This window comes from Equus quagga, chromosome 12 (genome assembly GCF_021613505.1).
Source record: "Equus quagga isolate Etosha38 chromosome 12, UCLA_HA_Equagga_1.0, whole genome shotgun sequence".
NCBI classification, from domain to species: Eukaryota; Metazoa; Chordata; class Mammalia; order Perissodactyla; family Equidae; genus Equus; species Equus quagga.
The window spans coordinates 36,274,852-36,297,982 of NC_060278.1; the positions used below are offsets into that span (position 1 = coordinate 36,274,852).

Here is a 23,131-nt window from a genome sequence, read left to right on the forward strand (position 1 = left end):
AAAAATCCTAACTAATATTATTATTTTCATACCCATTGTACAGACAAGATAACTAAAGCATAGAGAAATTAAGAGCTTTCAAAAAGTCACACAGCTAAGCAAGTTGCAGAACTGAGTTTCAAACCAACCTCCCCTCCCCGCAACATTTCCCAGAGTATGCTGTGCCTTCATTCACTTATTCATAAATCTACATTGAGAAGATACTATGTGCAAGGCGCTGTGCAAGGTTATAGGGTATAATAGTGAAGAGCTCAAAAGTAGTGGGAAAGACCAAGAGTAACCCACTAATTTAATGGTGTTTCCTGAGTATTATAACACAGGATGCTCTGAAAATCCATGGTATTATTTTTGCCTTATTAACAAAGCCATTTGACAATATACGCCTATTCATTATAATAGCTCAAATCTTTACATCATTTCAGGTATATCACCTCCCCCTCCCCCGCCACTCCCCCCGCCTTCCGCCAGGTAGCATGACTTTCGTCTTCCTTGTGTAAGTTCCCTTGAGGACAGAGGCCATTTCTAACTTTTTTTTTTAATCTCCCAGCACAGAATTGGTGCTTAATGAATTGTATTTCCATTGAGATACAGGTACATCTCATTTACAGCTGGGAACAGACACTCCTGCTTATCCGCTGACGGGCCCAGTCTTCCAAAGGCTTTACACAAACACATCTTGCGTAGGCTACACAAGGGACAAACACAGTCATTTGTCCTGGAAAAAATTTCTCTTTTTGCCTTGTGTTTTTCACCCCTTTTGTTACACACACCTGTTTAAAATGATCATTTCAGTAAGAAAATCAAACTGTCATTAAAAATCAATTAATTCTCAGGCTAGCCCCGATGGCCTAGTGGTCAATGTTCGGCGTGCTCCACTTTGGCAGCCGGGGTTCAGTTCCTGGGCACGGAGTCATACCACTCATCTGTCAGTGGCCATGCTGTGATGGTGGCCCACATAAAAAAAGAGGAAGATTGGCAGCAGATATTAGCTCAGGGCAAATCTTCCTCAGGAAAAAAAAATTAATTCTCCTGTAGAAAAAGACCTTACTGCTTTGACTTTAAAATACTAAATCAACCGTTTTGACAGCTTTTTATTCTCCCAACTGAAAGAAAACTTCATTATTAGAGGATGCCAAGGTGTTCCTGCAAATTTATCCATCATGCCTCTGGGGTTACATGGGCTGGTCGTACCATACTGGCATGCTCACTGACCTTCTGGGCTCAGTGCTTTAATTTAGGAATTAACAAACTCTCGCTCATGCAGAGAAAAGTCATAAAGTTACTGAAGATTCTAGAAACAATGTCATTTTTGGATTGGAAGACTTAATTTAGAAAAAAACAGATGAGGTCAAGAGGACTAATTTGCTCTATGTGGTTGCACAGGGCAGATTTTTAAAAATCTCTTTAATAGGAGTTCTTTGCCTTGGAGGAATCTATAAGGATTCAGGCGAATCAGTGGATTTGAATGGGAAAAAATTGCATCTTTATTTTGACTACCCTGTAACTGAAATTTCACATTCCCTTTAGTTATGAATGTGAGCAAGAAACCACAGTAGTACAGCAGAACCGTGGCTTTGTCACCAGTAGAAATCAGAGCTATGTTCATATCACATTACAGTTGATACAGATGTCTCAAAATATCGCTCACATATATCAGTACTTCAAAATTATGGTAGTTATTATACCTGCTTCTAGATCTTATTATTAGTACACTTATAAAAAAGACCATATAAATCTATATCACACTTTAGTTTTTAAAATATATTGATAAATATATGTACATGATATATATACATGTACATGTATATGTGTCTACATACATACATATATATAGTTTCTTATGTAATATTATATATTTCTGAACCTAGAAACGTTATTCTGAGAGGGAGATCTTAGGCTTCATCAGACTCAAAAGGGGTCCGTGGGGAAAAAAAAGTAAAGTCTATAGCGTAGTAAATTTGGTTTATTAGATAACGAATTTTCTAACACCTGAAATTGCTCCAAATGAAATGGGCCAGCATGTGAACCAAGGAAGCTTGTGTTGGCAGGGGTTGGGGTGCGTGCTGGGTGGAATTCAGTCGAGGGGAGTCGTGCATCAAATATAGAGTTGGGCCTTGATGCTGCCACCTAGCACTCATGCTCTACATGGTCAAGACAAGGCGACAAGGAAAAGTCTATCTCTTTCGTCTACTTGAATTTGCACCACTTTGAGCCAGTTAACCAGCTTCTGTAATGAGGGAAGAGGCCCCGAGGGCATACCTCATGCCGCGAATCTTTGTGTTTGTAACCAGGTTGGTTTCAACATCAGTAGTTACTTGGATGTGTGAGTTGGATGGCTGAGGGCCACAGTGGATGATCGGGGCTGGCTGGTGCCTGGAAGAGTCAGAGCCTATTGGTGTGGGCTCCTCTCCATAGCTCCATCCTGCGCTGGAATGCAGGATCTTTTCTCCTCTGCTGTACTCTGAGATATTTAAGGGGCCATGATTATTTTCGTCTTTGTGTCTCTGGTACAAGATGCTTAATGTTTGGCAAATGAATGAATGAATAAATGCCCCTATAGAGGTCACTATTGTTGCAAAATCAGTGGCCCCTTTTTTTAAAGAATAAATTAAGGAAGACAAATCTGAAAAAGAATACTTCTGATTTTACCCAATGTAAGTATCATCACAAGATGGGCTCAGGGAAAACGTTACTCCTATGTCATACTGTTAAGTTCTGGGCCACTGAGGACCCAAATAAAAACCACAGAAAAGTCTCCCGTTAATGGTAAAATGAGCAACGTCTCCCTATTCAACTCACTGGAAGTGTTGACAGCAAATAGCTTTCAGGATTGCTGGGGCCTTGGCAGGTTCTGGTAATTTCTAGGGAGGTAAAGTATTTTATTTGGGACTTACTTAAGTTGAGGACAAGAGTAGTTCTCTTTATTGGAGGATGCCAAGGTGTCCCTGCCAGTGTGGCCTGCCTCCTTTGTGGTCACGGGCATTGTTTGGAGGCGTTGCTCGGGCTGGAGAGGACAACTGGGAGAGAAGGATTTCTTGAGCACATACTATGCATTCTAGTATTGTTCTAGGTATTTGAACATACAGCATCTCACTGAGTTTTTATAACAGCTTCTTGGGGTAAGTGCTATTGTCCACATTTTACCAAGAAAGTACTGAGTCTCATTGACCTTCAGGGAATTTCCTAACTTCACACAGCCATGAAGTGACTAAGTACGCAGCAACCCAAGAGCTTAAGAACTCCAAATAAGATTCACTGCCTTTTCACCACAACAAAGCTCTAAAACACCGCTGTCTCCTTCAGTAATTTGGCTCTGTCGCCTTGCGTTGATTCAGGTTCATGCTAGAGACTTGGAGAGAAGAGTGCAGGTAGGCTGTGTGGGCAGACAATCAAACACAGAGAGCGTGTGCGCCACTCCTCTTGGGGCACGACCTTTGGAGTCAGATAAACCTGCCTCCTTCTTATCTGTGTGGGACTCACTTGGTATCAATAATCCTCATCTAAAATGGTATAGGATTGTTTTAAGAATTACATAGGATAATGTTTTCAGCCCAGGCACAAAAATGCAACTATTATTATTTTTTGGTTTTTGCAGGTTTTTGACGTTAGTGGATTGGGGCTGAGAAGCAAAGGTCTTCAGAATGAGTAACTGGGAATGTTTGCTAAAAGACCAGCTCATTGCTGTGAATACTTTGGAACTGGGAGTTCACATCCAATTTTGTGAACTGAGATTAAAAAAAATAACAGTCTTTGGGTCTTAAGTTTATCTTTTAAATGGAAATAATAATTATTTGGAAGAAGAGTGAATTAAACACTCTTCACAGAACCACTGATTTATTTGACAAATATTTATGGAACCAGAGCTAGACAAGGCAGAATGTCAAATGATGGGCCATATTTTCAAGGAGCTTATGGCTAATGGGGAAGACAAGACACGCATGTCAATTATAAGAGCACAAGGTGAAAACTGGATAGAATTGGTAAAGATGTGGACGAAGAAGGTGTCGTGGGTCTTAGAGACTGAGGTGTTGCTTCCAACGAAGAATTCTTGATGCTCCAGTAAGGCCTGGGCAGATCACACAGTGCCACTTTCATAATTTCCTTTCTGTTTTCTCCACCCTATGACGCCTGTTACATGTTTAATGCCTTCTAACTCATAGAGTTTTAGAGATATAAAGAAACAACTTATTTAATCTCCTCATTTTGCAGATAAGGAACTGATGGCCCAGAAAGCTGTGTGCATTTTGAGGCTGCAAGCTAGTTTGTTGTAGAAGTAGAACTGGAACCCAGGCTCCCCATCCCCCGTCTACTGCCCTCTCTCCTACACCATGCGCCCCAGTGAACCCTCACTATTAGGCTGAGCCTAAATCAACAGTACCTGACGTGTCGTAAGACAGATTTCACAAAGGTCCAAGGTGCAGCCTGCAGGATATGTGCCAAAGTGGAGGAGGAATCATTTTGCTTTGGGGACAGTAGAAGGACTTTGAGTAACTGCGGTAGAGTTTGCTGTTGTTGATGTTGTTGTTTAATTTGGGTGATTTTCTTCTCCTGCTCTCTGCAATGCTAAATAATCCCAGAGCTTAAATTCTCCAAGGCCCATTGAAATAGTCCCAAATGTCTCTAGAAGCCCAGAAATGCCTTCAGCTCAAGTGATGAATAAATGGAAAATGGAATCAAGTAGGAGGAGGAGTAGAGGAGCCTTCGATTCTCCTTCCCAGGTTCCCAGGTGCTGCGGTGCATCTGGGCCTACTGAAGTGTTAGCCATGACTCTCCTTCCCTCTGCTTGGACCAAGGATGGGATATATGCAGTCAAGTTTTCCCCATCCCCAACACTAGTGTCTTCTCTAGTCCAAATGCCCCATTTGGACTGGTTTATTTGGTCATACTTGGAATGACTTTAACCAATAAATGCATCCTCTGGACAGGATTCAGGAAAGAAAGAAATTTGGGTCAGAGTCTGTCCAGAACTTTCCCCCTTCTGTTTCTCACTCTCTGGAGGAAAACATCCTTCTCTTCCTTAGCCTGGTCACATTGGCACAGCGCTCCTTCTGCCTACTCTCTCCTTTTATTTTGGAACCAGACATCCACCTGGGACAGACTCCCCAGTAACTAATAGGCACCTCCCTCATTATTCTCTATTCAATGAATGAATAAATGAACGAATGAGGTGCAGCAGTCCTTACCCATGGTGGCCCCAGATGACTACATGGGTCAGCAACAGACGGACTGTTCACTGTGGGGGCAGTACTATCCCTTGCAGAGTCAAGCAGACTTTTGACTCCAGGAGAGAAAGCAGCAGGGAGCAGGGCAGAGAGCAAGCAGAATATGGCCAAAGCAGAAAAGCCATATTCCATGGCTACGTCATTTGTTTGCCATCCTACGCCAGTTGAATTTACATGCCATTGACCTCGTGTAATTGGGCTGTGGAAGATAAAACAACTAACTTCTAATAAAAAGTCCTTTTTACCCAAATTTGGAGCAAAAATTGTGAACTCTTTTCCTAGGGTTGAATAAGAGAGCATTGCTGATGACTGATGTTTGAATAGGCACCATATGGATTTGTGCAAAGGGAAGAAAATAATCCTCAGTTGTAAAAATATCTTTGGTCTTCACAAGGGTGATATGCACCCACATGTTTCTGTCAGGTGGTTTTGCTATAAACGATTATTCTTGGACTAATAGAAAAATTTCCTTTTATAGTGATTGTACATTTTCCCAGATTATCAGTGTAGCATGCAAAATCCTACAACTTCAGAAACTCAAAAGATCAAAGGTAGAGAGGCCAGTGGAAGCTTTGGACTCACTGCACACCAGAACAATAGTTTGGCTACCAAAAAGCCCCTTTAATGACGACAAGAAAGTGTGCTTTCATAATTACCAAACTGCACTGTGAAAATTGATATGCATTCCTAATTCTCAGATTAGATATTCCTGTTGTTTCCTGATGGCAGTAAAATTCAGATTGTCTCCATATGATTAAAACATTGGCCAATTGAGGTTTCGAGCTATTTAGTCAATACTAACTGCTGTGGTGTTGAACTGATTTTCTGTTTCAAATGACAGCCAGAACTATTAAATAAACCCAAAACTATTTATTAGGGCGGCTTCTGAATATATAGCCTGAGATTCATGACACAGACTCAATAATCTCACTAAAGGAGGGCAAAAGGTTTTTTCCCATCTGTGGAACCCTTTCAGTAGCTGGCATAAAGTAAGTGCATTGAAAATGCTTGGGGTGCATGAAAAAATGAACAACTTAGAGCACGTGGATTTGAAAGTAAGCATCTGTAATCCTGTACATATAACAAAGTCACAGAGAATGCCAACAAATTGGCCATCACCTTAGAACTTTAGCCCAATTTTGTCAGAGTTCTGATTTATATATATTTAACAGGCATCTATTGAGTGTTATAATATGCCAGGCGCTGAGAATATAAAAAAGACTGAGATATAGTTCTGCCCTCCAGCAGCTTCCAGTCCACTGGGAGTGAACAAACACCAGCAATGTTCAATAGCAAGGGCTACCTCCCAGCAAAGTGCAGTGGGAACAGGGCAAAAGGGAAAACGTGCGTCTCTAGTTTTGCTTGGTAGGGATTGTACTGGAAGGGATAATGGCTTGTTGTGCTCGGCAGTTGACAACTCTCACACATCATTTCTTTAGCAGCTCCGTCTTTTTGCTGTCCTTGTGACAGGACAATCGATCATCTGTGCAACTTTCACCTAGCTCCTTGAAGGATGAGTAAACGCATATAGTTTGTGGCATCTAAAATATCCTGCTTGTTTGCCTGCCTCTGGCAGAGGAGTTGCCTCTTGCACTCTGCCCTCTGAACACTCTGGCTTCTTGGTTTTGCTGCACACCAGAGACAGTGGTCTCATTTCTGGCTTTTTCTAGAAGGATTGGAACCACGATCATAAAAAGGGATTTTTGGAATCCAAGCAAGTCACATTCAGGTGTAGTTCTTTGGAAAAACATGATCTGAGGTAGGCAGTGTGCCTCAGTAGAGTAGTAATACTGTGTTTCTGGTTGCATATCTGGCTTTGGCTGAATTTTAGTTCGTGAGGAAGAACCGCAGAGCAGGCTGGTCGTTTCCAGCCTTTATTTACTTGTGCACCGGCCAGAACGCAGGATGGAGAAAGGAAATATCAAAAGGTCAGATCCTTTTCTATTTTTCTTTTTTCCCCCTCTCCCCTAAGTATGCACAAAGAGATAACCAAATGTTTGTTTTTCTATCAGAGGCTAAGTTTGGGTCCATCTACGTGACTGGAGGCAGCTGAATTGGAATCCTGTTTCATAACCCAAGTTTACCTGGAGGGTGCTGCACTGCTCTCCACAGCCCGAGAGGGCATTAAAACTAGATTCCATCACCCTCTTATATTGGGTGGGTTCACACGAATGACCACAGTCAGTAATAATTGGGGACAGAAAAAGTTAAGTAATTTCTCTAGGGTTTTGCAGTTCCTTAGCTTCTTCCTGGAAAAATATAAGGATCTCTCAAATATTGGCTAAGTTTTCCCAATATAAGAAATATTATAGGAAATGATTGACTAGATTCAGAATTCTACCTTATGTTTAAATCAGGAAGATATCCACCTCCCAAATGAATTCAGGGATGCTAATGACGCAATAAAAATGACAACAAAAATAATTCTATCATTCATTGAGCCCATACAATAGCAGGACAACCTAATTATAGCTGTTATTATAGTAGCCACAGCTTTTATTTAGGACTTCTTGTAATCCAAAGACTGGAGTAAGCCTTTTACATGCATTTAAGCCTTAACAGCAATCCTGAGAAGAGCATTGTTATCCTGTTTTCCAGAAGCCTGAGAGTCAGGTTATTTCCCCTTAAGCAAAAATTAGGCCCTCTGTCTGTCTACCGCCAAAGCTCTAACACAAAACCTTCATGCTAGATTATGATCTGGCCACATTATCGGGTGTTTACAAACAATCATATTTCATTTTCAAAGCAACCCTTAGAGTCAAGTCTTATTATTCTCCCTTTGATACAAATTAAGACCCAAGGCCACACTGCCAACAAAATGGAGCCAGAATTCAGACCCAACTCAGCCCGACTCCAAAACCCATGCTTTCCATGCACTCAATACGCTGCCTCCAGACATGTTCCAGAACACTATCCTCATCCCCAGATTGCCCTCCCAATGGGTTTTTTGGTGCCTGAAATTCCCTTAATAGGGAATAACACCTGCCATTCCATAGTTTGGAGTATGACTTGGAAAAAAAGTACTGCTGGGATATTTGAAGATTGACCGAAAGAGCCCTGGGTTGCCAAGGCTGGTTTACAGGTGCACAGGGGGAGGGGCCATAAGGAAACAGGGTATACGGGGAGGGAATGGGGTACAACACTGAGAGAGCAAAAGAAATTAAGAAAAGGAGGCTGAGAGTTAGTGAAGAAAACATCTACTTCACCTCTTTTGCTAAGGGCCAGGTCAGTGTACCACATTGCCTAGTATTTAAAAAAAGAAGAAGAAGACTCTGAACTAAGTTCTTTCTTTAAATTTCACTGTAGGAGTCTCTGAAAATATTATTTATAAGTACATGTGAGGCCACAGAGAATATGTAAGCTTATGGAGTTTTTCTTCAGTCTTGCCCTCATATCTTATTTTGGACTTAGCATTAAATTCTTTAATGTTCTATCCATGTAGTTATCCCGTCTCTCCTTCTAAATGGCAGCAAGAGTTTCTCAGTTGAATTTTCCTACTCTCTTAGATTCAGATCCAATATTCTTCCCTATTTTATTTCCAGAAAATGAGAGAATAAAGAATGACCCACTTTCCATCCACTTATTCTTTTATATCAGCTGTTTATTGAGCTTTCCTCTGTGTGAAGGATTCCAACTCCTTGCAGCCGCTGATTGCTCCCCATAATGCCAAATGTGGTGTGTGAGGAACTGAATGTCTGGGAACACAGCTGATGTGGCTCCTCTCTAAACTGGGGTGACCGTGAAATGTATTGTCCAAACCAGAACGCTTCTCAGAGTGAAAGAGGATGCAATCCATAATTACACCGGGACAACAGGCAAAAGCTGGGCCATTGCAGGGCAAACAAAGGCGTGGAAAAAAGAGTGAAGTCTGGTCACTAAGGTAGTATAAGCTCTTAAAGATATCATAGTCCTTGCAAATCACATCTGTCATCTAACTGACATTGAGAACAATCACATATATTCATTTACAAACAGTGAGGACCTACTGTGTGCCAGGACGAGGCTAGGCACTATTAGGGATTCATCAGTGATGCTCACAGCTTGGTTAAAAAAAGACACATACATAACTTACATCAGTAATAGTAACAATGCTAACAAACATTCACTGAGAACTTTCCATATGACACGCACTCTGCTGATTGAGTTTTGTTCATTATCTCATTTAATCTTCACCTAATCTGATGAAGTAGGCAGTATAATTATGCTGGGTTTTCAAATCAGGATGGTGAGACTCAGCAAGGTAAACACATCCAAGGTCTTGCCACACAGAACTGGTGGAAAGAGCATTCAGGCCTCAGAGTGTGAGGTTTCAAAGTCGGAGCTCACAGCCGCCATGCTTTGCTGCCTCCCTGTAGAGGACACTGCTACATATGTCATGGAAGAGAGCGGAGCCAAGTGATAGCGGGCCGCAAAGAAGGCTCTTACCCTTTCCAGTGGTGCATGGGGAGCGCAAGAGGAGGGAAAGCCTCACGATGGAGGAGACATTTGAGATGGGCCTTGACGAACACTCAGAATGTCATCAGGGAGCAGAGGGGTGGGGTGGAGACATTCCAGGCAAAGTGCTGAGCCTCCCACTGCGGTGCAATCTGCTCCCCCGTAACACCGAAGTGTAAAGGGCGGCAGTGGCCTCTGTGTCCTGAAAGCTGCCTGTCTCTGCAGTGGGGAGCGGGAGAGGGCCCCAAGCTGACAGCATTTTGGAGGCACCTAAGTATATGAGGTATGCAGAGCCTTGCTTTAGGGTCAGGGTCACTGTTAAGGCCAGAGCTGGATGAGAGCCTCAGCCCCCACTCTGCCCTGAGTTTGCTCTCCCACGACAAATGGACTCCACACACAATGCTGTCCCTAGGAAGTACTTTCCATCACATTTCAGAATTTTTATAGATTCTCTATGTTAACCAGGAAATCAAAGAATAAATGACGAACAGAAAGACTACAACAAAACTCTATTTATCAGATGATATCAAAGGTTGGAGTTTCACCTAAGTGAATTTTGAAAATAACTAAAATGTACCATTCTAACTGCTCATTTTTTGGTTTAGATATTTTTTTTGATGGAAATATTTTCAAAAAGTGGTACTTATTTCCCTGCCCTGTTAAACATGGTGTACTAAGGGTGATGAAATTGTCCTTCATCGAGGCATTGTCATCCTAGAGAATGCAGGGTGACATCAGGTACCCTCCTTTAGGCCTTCATTTTTTGTAGAGATACAAATTTATTTACATTTACTTAATAAGCATCGGTGGAATGCTTGCTTTGCACCAGGCACCACTGTAAATGCCTTGCAGTTGAGCCGTGTAACCCGCGTGTGGTGGAGAGCGCTCGCCTCTGTATACTCGGTGCTGAACCACATGACAGCACTGCCTGTCCCTCCCCGCAGGGCTGGCGTCCTCTCTCCTCACAATCACCCTGTGAATGTGCTGTATTAGCAACGGCACACTAAGTGACTAAGCTTACTAAAATTAAGTATGAAATAAAAGCACACAGCCTTGTGGGGAGGATGGCCTTCTAGAAAAATGGGTGAGATTTTGTGTGCGGAATTTGCTCTGCCTGTTTTAGTTATTTAAAGATCGTTTTGGCGTGGTTTCCAGATCTTGCCTGAGTTCAAAGATGTCAGGTATGATGATTGGATATGGAAGGAGCAACTTTAATGGCACAAGACTAAGAAATACAAACCTTTAACTTCGATTCGGAACCATGGATGTTGTCTTTCTGCAAACCCCAGACAACCTAAGAGTCCATCGACGGGTGAATTGATGAAGAAATTGTGTTACAGATATGCAATGGGAGATCATTCTGCCATAATAAAGAAGGAAATCTTGCCATTTGTAGCAACATGGATGGACCTTGAGGGCATTATGCTAATTGAACTAAGTCAGACAGAGAAAGACAAATGCCATATGATCTCACCTATATGTGGAATCTAAAAAAAAAAACCACCAAGCTCACAGACACAGAGAACAGATTGTTGGTTGTCAGAGGCAAAGGGTGGGAGGTGGGAGAAATAGGTCATGGGAGGCATCGAAAGGTAAAAAGAAAACAAACAGAGGACTTGTTGAAAATCTGTATAAAGAACAAATAGATCCTGTGACAGCAAAAAAAAAAAAAAAAGTGTTCATTGGGTTATTCTAACTTTGAAGCGATGAGAATGAATTTGATTATGTTATGGAGCTATGGGAAGGAATAATATTTTTGAGAATGAGGAAGTTCAACATGATAAACAAAGGCAGAACTTCCCCCGGAATATCCAAAATGCCCCTGTTACGGTGGTATCTCGTGTCCACCGGCACAATAAAAACAGTTATGCAGCAAATAATCCCCTTCCACGTGGACTCGGCTTAGCGACCGTGTCTTCCAGGTCAGACTGTCTTTCACTCTAGAAATCACGGGATGTGTTCATTAGTATTACTTCATTCGCCCTCCAGGAGAAACTTCATTTTAGAAGTAGTCTCAAATCAAACCTACATACCTTTTTCACTTTGATTCTTTAGCATTTTTGGTTCCAAAGCCAGGAAGGAGTGTCTCTCAGCTGTAGCCTCACCCTTTATCATTCTTCCAGTTGTAGCCTGGAGTGGAGGCTCCAATCACAGACGTTTCTATCCTTGGAGCAAGACTGTAAAATTTTATAGCCGATTGTAGAACCGTGCTCTGAAAAACCTATTCAAACATTTCAAATATGAACTTCATCGTAGGATAGAATTAAGAGTCATTTATTTTCTATCAAAAGCATCATAAACAGCTCCATAGCTCGTAGTAAATCAGGAAACCAGATTGCCCGGGAAGGTACTGGGCCTACTAGTTTGGCTGCTGGAGCTGTTTCAAAAGCTGCTGGATGACCTCCAAAGGCCCCTTCCACTTCAAAAAACTCCCTCTCTTTTCAGCAAGTCCTGACTTACGACCGGGTCTTGGGCAACTCAATCCATGGCCATCTGCAAAAGAGTAATCCATTTCCAGATCATTAGGAAAATGACCAAGCCTAGCACTTAGTTGAAATAATGGCCAGAAAATGTTGGAGGTGGGAGATGTGAGGAAACAGGAACAAATGTACTGAGAGGAAATTCCACCTAGAAATGATGCATCAACTCACACGAGGAAGGAAGGAAGGCCAAAGTTGTCAGATACTCTACACACATGAGCCAGTATGCTCCAGACTCCTCCATGCAAAGCTCCATAATTAGATGCTGAATAATTTGTTTAGGTATATCTCAAAGCAGTGGCTCATCTTTCCAGTTTTCTAGCAACATTAATTCCACTTCATTCAATTTATTCACTCAGTAAGTAATTTTGAGCATCTTCTATGTGTTAGTCACTCTGCCAAGCTCTGGGGATACCTTGAAAAACAATGACTGTAGGATCCAGAGGCAGAGGGAGAAAAATACAGAGAAAATAAATCGTTATGGAGAAAATAGCACTGGGGGTGCTTAAGACTTGGTGGGCAGGAAAATTTCCTTTGAGGAAATGTCAGTTAAGAAGAAGTCAGTTAAATGGAGACTGGGAGAAGAGCAAGTACAAATTCCCTCAGCCAGGAAGGAGCTGGACCTGGTGTTTTCTAGGAACTTCTAGAGGCAATTACGCTCAGAGCTTAGTGTGAAAATGACAGTGGCACAATTTGAGGTCAAAAAGCTGGCAGGGGGCAGATACTATACAGTGACATAGCCATGGTAAAGAGCTCTGATGTTATTCTATGGGAATTCTATTTGATGTTAAAAGAATGACTGAGTACGGCACAACGAAGAGCATCTAATAATAAAGAAATTAGCTTCAGATAAATATTCTTAAAATACAAATGTAATTATGACATTTTCCTGCTCAGAGATCCATTATTCACCAAATAAAATCAAAACTCCCCGAGGGGAGGGTCGTCCACCATGTAACCTTAAACACATCTCTTCCGTCTCCCACCTGTGCTCTGTGAGCCAGTTACCCGTCTCCTCTCAACGTTCCCTGCACCGTATTGCATTTTTCTTTGCTCATGCTGCTCCTTTCCCTTGCCCCCCCCCCCCCCCGACATCCGCTGGTTGAAATCCTACCCATCCTTCCAGATCCAGCTTAAAGGCCACCTGTTCCGTCAAGCCTTCCCTTCACCCTTTGCCAGAGTTTATCTTTCCTTCCTCTGTCTTCCCAAAGGACCCTCCACCTCTCTTAGCGTGCTTAGCACACACTGCCTTGAACTATAACTATTTATGCACGCCACTCTCCCCCATGAGTCCAACCTACTAAAGTTCAGCTAAGTGGCAATCATAAGTTTATGACCCCTTATGGTGCCTAGTACAGACAATTCACCCTTAGGTAACAAAGAACGTGAAAGAGATGCTGGGAAAGCGATATAAAGAGGAAAAAGGTAGAGACGAGGGTTAAGAATGAAATATAATTATTAAACAAATAACTACGCTTTTAAAATGCTTCAAATATGCCATATTTCAAACTTCAGGCTTCTTAAAATTAATTGAGGCAACATATTCATGCCAGGTGCATCTCACTTTTGACACATGAGCATTATTTTGTGGAAGTACAATCGTTTAGTAAGAAAACATACGTCTGGTACTGGCTCGTCTTCTAATTAGCTGCACGATCTCGTACAAAATTTATAACCTCAGAGGGTCAACAGTTTTTCCACGAGAAAAATAAAGATGGGCTTCACTGCTCTGCTTCTCTGTGAAAGCACCAAACGTTACACTGATTGAAGTATGAAGACTACTCCCACGTGACAACTAGAATTCCCACATTACCTCTGCAACAGCTGGAGCCCAGGCCTCCAGAATCTCTGCTGTGGAAGCGACCATAACAAGTGTCTTCGCTGAGTCTCCCCAGAAGCAGACACTGAGCTCAGGATGCAACTGTAAGCAGTGTATTGGGAAGTGCAAGGAACAAGACTAAGTGACAGAAGAAGTGATCAGGTAAAGGAGGGCAATCAATAAAGGGTGCATTTTAAACCAGAAACCATAACGGGCAAAGGGCTCTTAATCCAGTGGGGCAACACTGAAAAACAGTATAAACCACACACCTCAGAATCATCCCTGCCTAGAGGTGAAAGAGCTGAGACATTAATACTCTCACATCTGTCAATCATGGGTTAAGGATGCACACCCTGGGAGGGCATGAAATCTCAGGTGCTTCCAGCTCCCTGTGCTTGCAGGCAGAGTGAGGTCCATGTGGCAGCTTGACAGCAGTGTTCCATCAAAGAGGAAGGTGCTAGCTCTTGAGACCCAGATCCGAGTGCACAGAAATGGTAAGGAGATTGGGGAACATGGCGGAGTTCTGATATCTTCTACTCCAGTAGATGTCCATACAGGCCAAAGATTAGAGGTTGTATTACCTAAGTAGGATCTCTTCCAAATAAAGATCGTATCCAGCACAGATAGGGTATTTTTCACAATTAAGAAAAAGAAAGTTAAGCATTTTGCAGTCTATCTGAACTAATAAAGATGACGTTCATTATAGTATATTTTAATCTAATCTAAACTTAGCATCTATAAATTATGCCTGCACAATGCAACGTAATGCAGCCAATGAGAATAAAGTACTAAAGATTATTCATTTATATGGAAAGATGCTTATGAAACTGGAAACACAAGTTATAAAAATTTTGAAAAAGAAGGTATATATTTATATATAAGTACACATAAAAGTCTGGAAGGAAATATTTATATACACGGTGTAAATTTTAACAGAGGTTATCTTGGGGTGGTAGGTTTCTCGGTGGTTGTAATTTTCTGCGTATCTATATTTTCCCATTTTCCTCTAATTGATCTGTATTGCTTACAAAGACTTAACTTCAGAATAGAAAAAAGATAATCAGATCCAAGAGTAAGATCAGTCAAATAATCATACTAGAGAGTAAAATCAGTTTCATCCAGAAATATCTATAATATATGCCATACATATTTCCAGAATTCTCCCCTGATTGCTTTGGTAATTGATATAGATTAAATCGTTCCCTCATTTTGCTGGACTCTCTGATTTTTTCACTTTAATTCACTTTCAGTAGAAGAATAGGACTGATGAGAGCTCGGCAAAGGCATTTTTAAACACGTAGTGTCTTTGCCACAGGCATCCTAAGTAGAGATTGGGTAAAGAACTGAAATCAACACTTTTGAACTTCATTCTTCAAGAGCCACCTTATTTATAGCAAGAGAAATATTCTTTCGGCTCTCTTTGAAGGAAGCAACAGAGGCATGAGGGGGAAAGCTGACTGACCCCAACTCTGTGTTCTCTGGAAAGTCACCGTGAACGTGCAGAGTTTGGTTATTTGTTATTTTCTTTTGGAGTTGGGAGCCCGGTTCATGGGTCTCCTCGGCCCTTCTCCCCACGCCCACCTCCTTCCCTACACACCCCCTTCCTTACACCTGCTTGCTGATGGCTGCTTCCAGCATGGGTATCTTCTCTGCTAATAAACACAGTCCTAGACAACTTTGCTCTTGGAGAATTCGCTGAACGCATAATTAAGAGGGAGCCCTGTGCTTTGAGGTCACCCCGGTGAGAAGTCTCCACAGATCTACTTGTTCCTTGCAGCGAAGACAGTCAGGATCCATTTCTGCTAAGCAGTGCTCAGGAGAAAGTCAAATTAGATTAATTACCTAGAATAAAAATGGACTTGTACTTTTGCTAGTAATGGATTTCTAGTCCAGCGAGCTTTACAAGTATTAATAGCATGCTAGTTCTTGGCAGATGATAATCATTAGTGAGCAAGGAACTCTACCCTCCCGAGACGATTTAGCTTTGTCACTATGTGGTTATCTTTGTCTTAGCGTTATGCGGAGGCAGAGAGAAATGTTCCTTAAATCTGCTTGTGAAGCATAACAGTTTCCAGGGTAAGTCAAAGAGAGGGCTTTCCCGCTCTAATTGTGCGTGGTTTCTGTTTTTTGTTTTGTTTTGTTTTTAATGTGGGTTCTGAATTAAATATAGTAAAGTTCTTTTAAATTTTATTTTGAGGGTCCAAGTGGGAACCCTGTTCCGAGAAGGAACTCACTGGATGTGAATTCGTTTGACGTGTGTGAGCTTCCTCCCCGACTAGTGCTCTCAGCTCCATGTTTATACCAAGGACCGGCCTCATCCTTGGGTGGAGGAGGTCACCACGTATCCGTCACAAATTTCTGAGGGGTCCTCCACCAGCCAGGAACTTTACTTCTTTTTCTTTAATCTCAAAACCACAGTCTTTGTTAAGTACATTTCTATCGGGTGAAAGGAGAGTATTTCACCTGTTTACTGACAGTCACTTGCACTAAGATTTTAACCCTTTGGTCACAGCTGAGTTGCAGATGACAACAACAGTTAAGGGTGAACAATTGAAGGCGGCCCTCACGCCCTGCACCCCAGGGCCCTGAGGTTGAGCACCTCCTGACGCTTTGCACCCTAAACTTGCTTCACCCCAGTCCCAGCCCTGACATGTAGGTTACAGAACTTTTACCTGGATTGTCTGACTTGATTCTCACTGCATCCTTGTGTAATCAAGCAATTACGATGACTCTTTCAATTGATAAGGAACCTAAATTTTCAGATGAAGATCGTGCAGGCAATAGATGGATGGGAACCTAGAGCTTCGTTTTAATGCCACACTCTTTCTACTAAACCATGCTCTTTTTTCCAAATGGAAGGGAAACTGTCGAAATGAGAGGGGATAGAAAGACAGGATGGCAGTAGTGACAAAGCATACCGTGGTTATCGCTGATTCCTGTTCCAGCCTCATGTGGGGAAGCGAATAGCCACATCTCTAAAGGATTCGAAAGGCAGAGGGCAGCTTCAGAAATAGATGACACAATCAAATGGAGATGAGCAAGATGAAAGGAGAAAGCAGAAGAAGGTAGTTTAGAAACCAGAATTGATACAGAACATATTTGGCCATCAGAGCAAATTAGAGAAAGCAATTCAAGCCTCGCTGGATGCATGGCACCCTCGCCTCGACAAAGACACCGATTCCGGGTCTGTTTGATTTCCATGCACGTGCAGGGAAAGCGCTTCACAGCAAGGTCTGCTTAGATAGGGAAATTGGCAATTTCTCAGTAGCTATTTGCCACATCTTTTCATTTTTCCTAAATAATGTTTGTGTGGTTGGATACTTCTGATGTTTACTCAGGCTGAACACATTCTCATTCTCTTCTGCACCTTTTCCTGCATGAGATTAACGCCTACTATGCTGGATAAGCAACATTTTCTGCAATGAAAGATTATTTCCAAAGTGTCACCTTCCAGAAATTGTACTTTCAAATGGTGATTCAAAGTTGTAATTATAGATTACAAGGCAACATGCAGGTAGATACAGGAAATAACTCTTTTAGGACTCACCCAGGGAAACAAAATCTTAAAATCCCATAAAGGAAGATTGGCATCACCTGCAAACTAAGAAGGGGTGGTGAGGAAGAGAAATAAATACAAGAGGTTTGAGAAGAGCAAATCTAAAGTGGAAACAAAATCAGTACTGGAATCCAGAAATGGTTTCTGAGAAATAGATTCTCTTAGATTTCATGTGCCCTTTGGAATTCAAGAGCTATATACTTAAAAATAAATTGGGGGCCTTAGATCAAAGAGAAGAAAAATGTATAACAGATTTCATAATAAAGTTTTATCCAACTCAGACAATAAGAATCCAATATTGTTAATTCTTGTAATGAATTATAGCAGTGGTTTTGAAAGTGTGGGTTCCTGACCAGTAGCAGCAGCAGCATCTGAACATTTGTTAGAAAGCAAATTCTCAGCCCCCAGCCCAGAGCTCCTGAATCAGACTCTGGGTGGAGCCCAGCAATCGATGCTTTAATGAGCCTTCGGGGATTCTGAAGTCAGAGAGCCACGTGTTACAGAATCTCCTTGTAGGTTCCAAACAGAAATCTGTTGAAGAGTTTACTAAATTATTAATGTAAATATTTTATTTTTGAGAATCACCAAAATCAAATACCTGTTCCTATAGGTGTGTTCTGTAATTAACATCTCTTTTAAAAAGGCAGAAATCTCTGCATTGAAAATTTGATGTCAGAACCCATATTCAGAAAACAGCTATTTATATATGTAAATTGACAGGCATACAAAAGCTTGATTCCAAGAACTGAGAAAGTTTAATTCTTAGATAAAGCAATATTTCATCTAAAAAATTCTTCCTGAATTCTAAAGCAACAAAATTCAGACAAATAATTTGTTTTTAATAAAAAATTAATAAATAAAATTATTTATTACATAAATATTATTTATTATAATACAATACTTATTATATATTATTAATATAATTATATAAATAATATATATTTTACATATATAGTATTATTTATAGTATAGTATTTCTATTTATCTATATTTATTATAATATATAATATATTATAATATTATTCTATTCATTTATAGTTTTTATATTTATAATTATATATGTTATAGTACATTAATTTATTACTATATATTTATTACTAAATATTTTATATTTGCTAATTTAATAACTAATTAGTTTTCATTAATTGTACAACTTAGTTTAATTAAAAAGTTATTCATTTCCGTATATTTTTAATAACATTGTTATGAAGCTATAAACCCTCTTTAAACCTTTAGTAGGTGTCAATTTGACTTAAAACGTTTGGACTTAATAGCTGAGTCTACTCAGTTTACTATGTATCAGGCCCTGCTAATCTTCGCAGAAGCCATATGAGACTGGTACTATCAGCTGTACTTTGCAGATGGTAACTGAAACAGAATAGTTAAGTAACTGGCTTGGGATCACACAGCAACTGAATGGCAGAGCTGGGTTACAAACCCAGGCTTTCTGACTCCACAGCTCATGTTCTTAACCAACAGGCTATACCCTCCATTATTCCAATTTTTAAAATACAAACGTTTATATAAGATAGACAATATGTGGACTATTTTACAACTAAATTTTGCATAGAAAGTGATGTATGTAAGTGTCTCCATACACTTTTTGTCAAGCAAGTCATCAATTATTTAAACAAGAACTTTTATCTTGATTAGGCATGCCAACAAGTGAAAATATTAGCGGACAATTGGTATGAAGAGAAAAGCCTGTGAGAATTCAAACCATTTTTATTTTCAATAGGCTAAGAAGAGAAATTTAACAAAATCCTAATTTGTCTATTCATGTTCCATCCTTGTATACATATTTCCATGAAATATTTTAGCACTGATGAACTTTTTATAATGTTTTAAAGTAGTCCTGATTTCAGCATTCTGGAGAGAACTCCATATTTCTAGAGGTTTGCTGGCTTTGGATTTGAGTATCATGGAGGGTAAACAAGCATGTACTGTTGACATGAGCTACTCTGCTTCTATAGCTGCTCCCTCACACTGCCACATGTGAGGGTATGGTCCCAAGGTAGCAATGGACTAGGGGGCAAAGGGGCTTAGGTATCATTTCCCAAGTACATTGTCCATCCTTTAAGCTCTATGTTACTCCTCATGTCCTTCCCTTCCCCAGAAATGCCCTTTTGCTTTAGCTTTACTTGTCATTTGAGATCCTAACCACACTTCAAAGCCCAAATGATATGCCGTCATGCTCTGTGCCAAACCTTTCCTGATGACTCGGATGAAATCCTTTGGAACTCCCGTGGCGTTTCATCCACTCACATGACATTCATATTATAGTTACTCATTTAGGTGTCAACACCCTTACGACACTGCAGTTTCTTGGAGGGAAGAAACTATGTCTTAAACATCTTTGCATTCCCATAATTCCTACCACAGCGTCTTGCTCATGACAATAAGAATGCCTGCTCAGCCATTATGGTTTATGAGGTGCTTTCACTATGAATCTCGTTTCATCCTCACATCTGCCCTGCGAAGAAGGTATAATTATTACTTCTTTGGTACACGTGAAGAATTTGAGAGTAAGATTGAGAAAGTGTTTTGCTTGATGTCACTCTGACTCCAAATCTGTGCTCCTTCCAACGCACATCTATCCTCAAACATTTGTCAAACAAATGGACAAATTAGAAAACTGACTTAATCAATTCCAGGGATAGTCGGGGATCGTACTGCAAAGTTGTCGTTACAGCCTTCCATTGCTTCTCCGTGACCTTCTAGACTTCTCTACAAATCTCCAGGCTCCTCCACAGACAGCAGTGGCAGGGACAATGGGTATGGGATGCAATTGCCATGTAGAATCTGACAACTGTGGCCTGGGGAACTCATCTCCCCTCCCCTGAAGGTTTAAGAGGAACACCCTGACAGTAGATATGTGAAAGGGAAGGAGAAGAATTTTCTAGTCAGGAAAGTGCCAAGTAGCAGATGAATCCTCATCTGAGTGTGAAAATTTTTCCACTCCAATACCAGTCCCTCTCATGGGCCTGAATGTATGCTATTTATTTTATTCTGGACAGCATCACCCCAGTAATCAATTGCCTACCATCCCATAAAAATAATTTTAGTTGGATATCTCAACTGAGAACTGTAAACTAGCTGTGGGGCAAGAGTGATGAGAGCAGCCCCCTATTTCAGCTCTGAAACTCTTGGCTCAAGCTTGTTCTCCATGCCCGATTATATTTGGGAAGTCTAATATATAAAATTCTCAAATGAGATTCACCACTCTTCATCTTGAGCTTGTTTAAAAATGCAGATTCCCAATCTCTGCCTTAAGGCTTCTGATTCATTAGGGCCTACTGAAGAGTCTTGAAATCTGCATTTTAGATAACCTCACAGGTGATTCTAATAAAGATGATGAGTAGATCACAATTCGAGAAACAATGAGTCTGTGCGTCTGGCATGTGGGCTGTTTATGTGATCATTCTAATCCCGCTGTTTCCTCCCAAAATCCTTTTATAGATGATTATCTTATTAGCCTTCATAAGCAGTCTTAAAGCTTGCCATGCGTTTGGCTGGAGCCCATAAGCATTTATGGTGTAGCATCTGTTAAGAATTCCAATTTAATTTATTTTACCATCAGTGAAATTGAGGTCTCAGAGCCTAAGTGGAGGCAGGTTGGAACAAATCAAAACAAAATAATTGACTGGGAAATATGACATACTAACCAGCAGCATTATTCAGAAAGCGTTTATGAGGCTAAACAGTGGAGTAGCAAGTGCTTTTATACCCATTTTTTAGATCAGCAAACTAAAAGAAAGAGAATTGCCTTGCCAAAGGTCATGGAGTGAAGAAGTCATAAAGAAAAGAGTAAGCCCGTTTCTCCCACATCCAACAATCCTCAGACCACACACCTTCAGTTTCCTGATCTTTAAACTTAATGCCACATACCTGCGAAGACCCATGAGCTGCTCTCAGGAAATGATGACCTTGAATTCTTGGATATTTTGCTTTAGAAAGTTAAGTTATTTACTTAGTTCAATTACTCTGAAAATGTAGATTTGCTCACATAGATTACGTCTGCGCATGGCTCATTTTCATTGTGAATTTCCATAAATCTACTGGGTAAAATTATAAAATATTTTATACAGAATATACACATAGGTAATCGTAAGTTTATGATTTAAAAATTGCTAATATTTTAACTAGGCAATTTAATAGCTTGTGATTTGATCAAAACATCTATAAACTTGACATTAAGACTCAAGTCCCAAACCGTGATTTCTCAAAGAAATATGTTTTTTGATGCTCTGGTTTTCAAGTTAGGACCAAAACTTTGTTCAAGAAACATCCACATAAATGTTAGACCCACTTCCCATCATCGCTCATATATATGCATATATAAACTTCATTTTCTAAATGCAATGTCCAAATGATGGAAACCAAAAGTGAAAAAAGAAATATCTTCAGTGCTCGAGAGTAGCACGACATGTTTTCGTGTGTCGTTGTTGGAGAAAGTTATGTTTACAGTGAAGAAGAAGAATCTAAATTAGGAACACACTAAGATTTCCCTTTTTTCTCAATTTTTTTTCTTGTATGACACATGACGAGAAAAAACATGTTTTTAATTTTAGAACTTCTCTTTGTTGAAATAAGTTGTGACAACATCACTTTTATAGCCGACTCAATTCCATGTTAGTTTTCAGGAATGGAACTTCTATTTATTTTGATATTGACACTGCCAGGAATGTTTTTAAAGCGCAGTTAAAGACGAGATGCTGGCTTTGCATGACTCTGTAAAGGAAAATAAGAAAGATCCACTCTAAACCAAAGACTTATTTTGGTGCCTGCTGTAAAGAGAAACAGAGAAAAATGCATTTGGAAAACTAGTATAAATGTTTCAAATATGAATCTCATTGATCTGCTTATTAGATAAGTGCTGAAACTGAGCAAGGAGGACCACGTGGCACTCTACTAAGACACATACATCAGAAACAGAATAAAAAATCTTTCCAAGTAAATTCTTATCATGTATTGCTTTCTGCAATATTGATTACATGTTTTAAAAATAAAACATTGCAAACTAATGTAAAAAGAACTGGCAGAGCTGAATTAACCTCAGTTCATAGAGTTTAAACTCACTGAGTTTAATTTAATTCCAATTGGGGTATCTGAAATTTATAGAAGAAATTGTTTTAATTTCTGATATATTCTCTATCAGATCCAACTATTTAGTTGTTTTTACTTCAAACAAAAAGATAAGTTTAAAATTTTTTAAAGTCTTCTGAATATTTTAATTAGGACTGGACTCTGTGACTTCCCCTTCCCCCATTTTCCACTACAGTACTTACTAGGTCAAACAAGGATGCTTGGCAGCCTTTGGGTCTGTGGACTCATTGTGTGGTTTCATGGCTTCTTAAAAAAAAGTTTTGTAACCAAACCAAACCAAAGCTATGATACTCCAGGGTTTGTGGCTTGCCCGAAATCTGAACAGGAAATATGGACTAGCGATCTGGGTCACGTGACCACCTGTCGTTATGCTCCCCAAATGGAACCAAGAAGCTCAGTCAAAAAAGACAAGGCAGATCCATTTACAAGATTAGTAAAGGACAACATTTGGGAGGAAGGAGGTGGAGGGGCAAACCAAGGTACAAAGAGCACATAGCCAATTCTGTTGCTGGAC

General features: G+C 40.3%; 1 protein-coding gene across 2 annotated transcripts in view; it reads left to right on the top strand.

The window, feature by feature from the left end:
* GREM2 (gremlin 2, DAN family BMP antagonist) overlaps positions 1-23,131 on the top strand; it is a 101,749-nt gene that overhangs the window by 6,790 nt on the left and 71,828 nt on the right. Inside the window, exon 1 of one of the 2 annotated variants that reach the window (XM_046680070.1) lies at positions 15,959-16,031. The exons of the other annotated variant lie outside the window; for it this stretch is intronic. The gene's annotated coding sequence lies outside the window, so the exon portion shown is untranslated. Of the gene's footprint in view, positions 1-15,958; positions 16,032-23,131 lie in introns of those variants that run through there. 2 annotated transcript variants of the gene reach the window in all.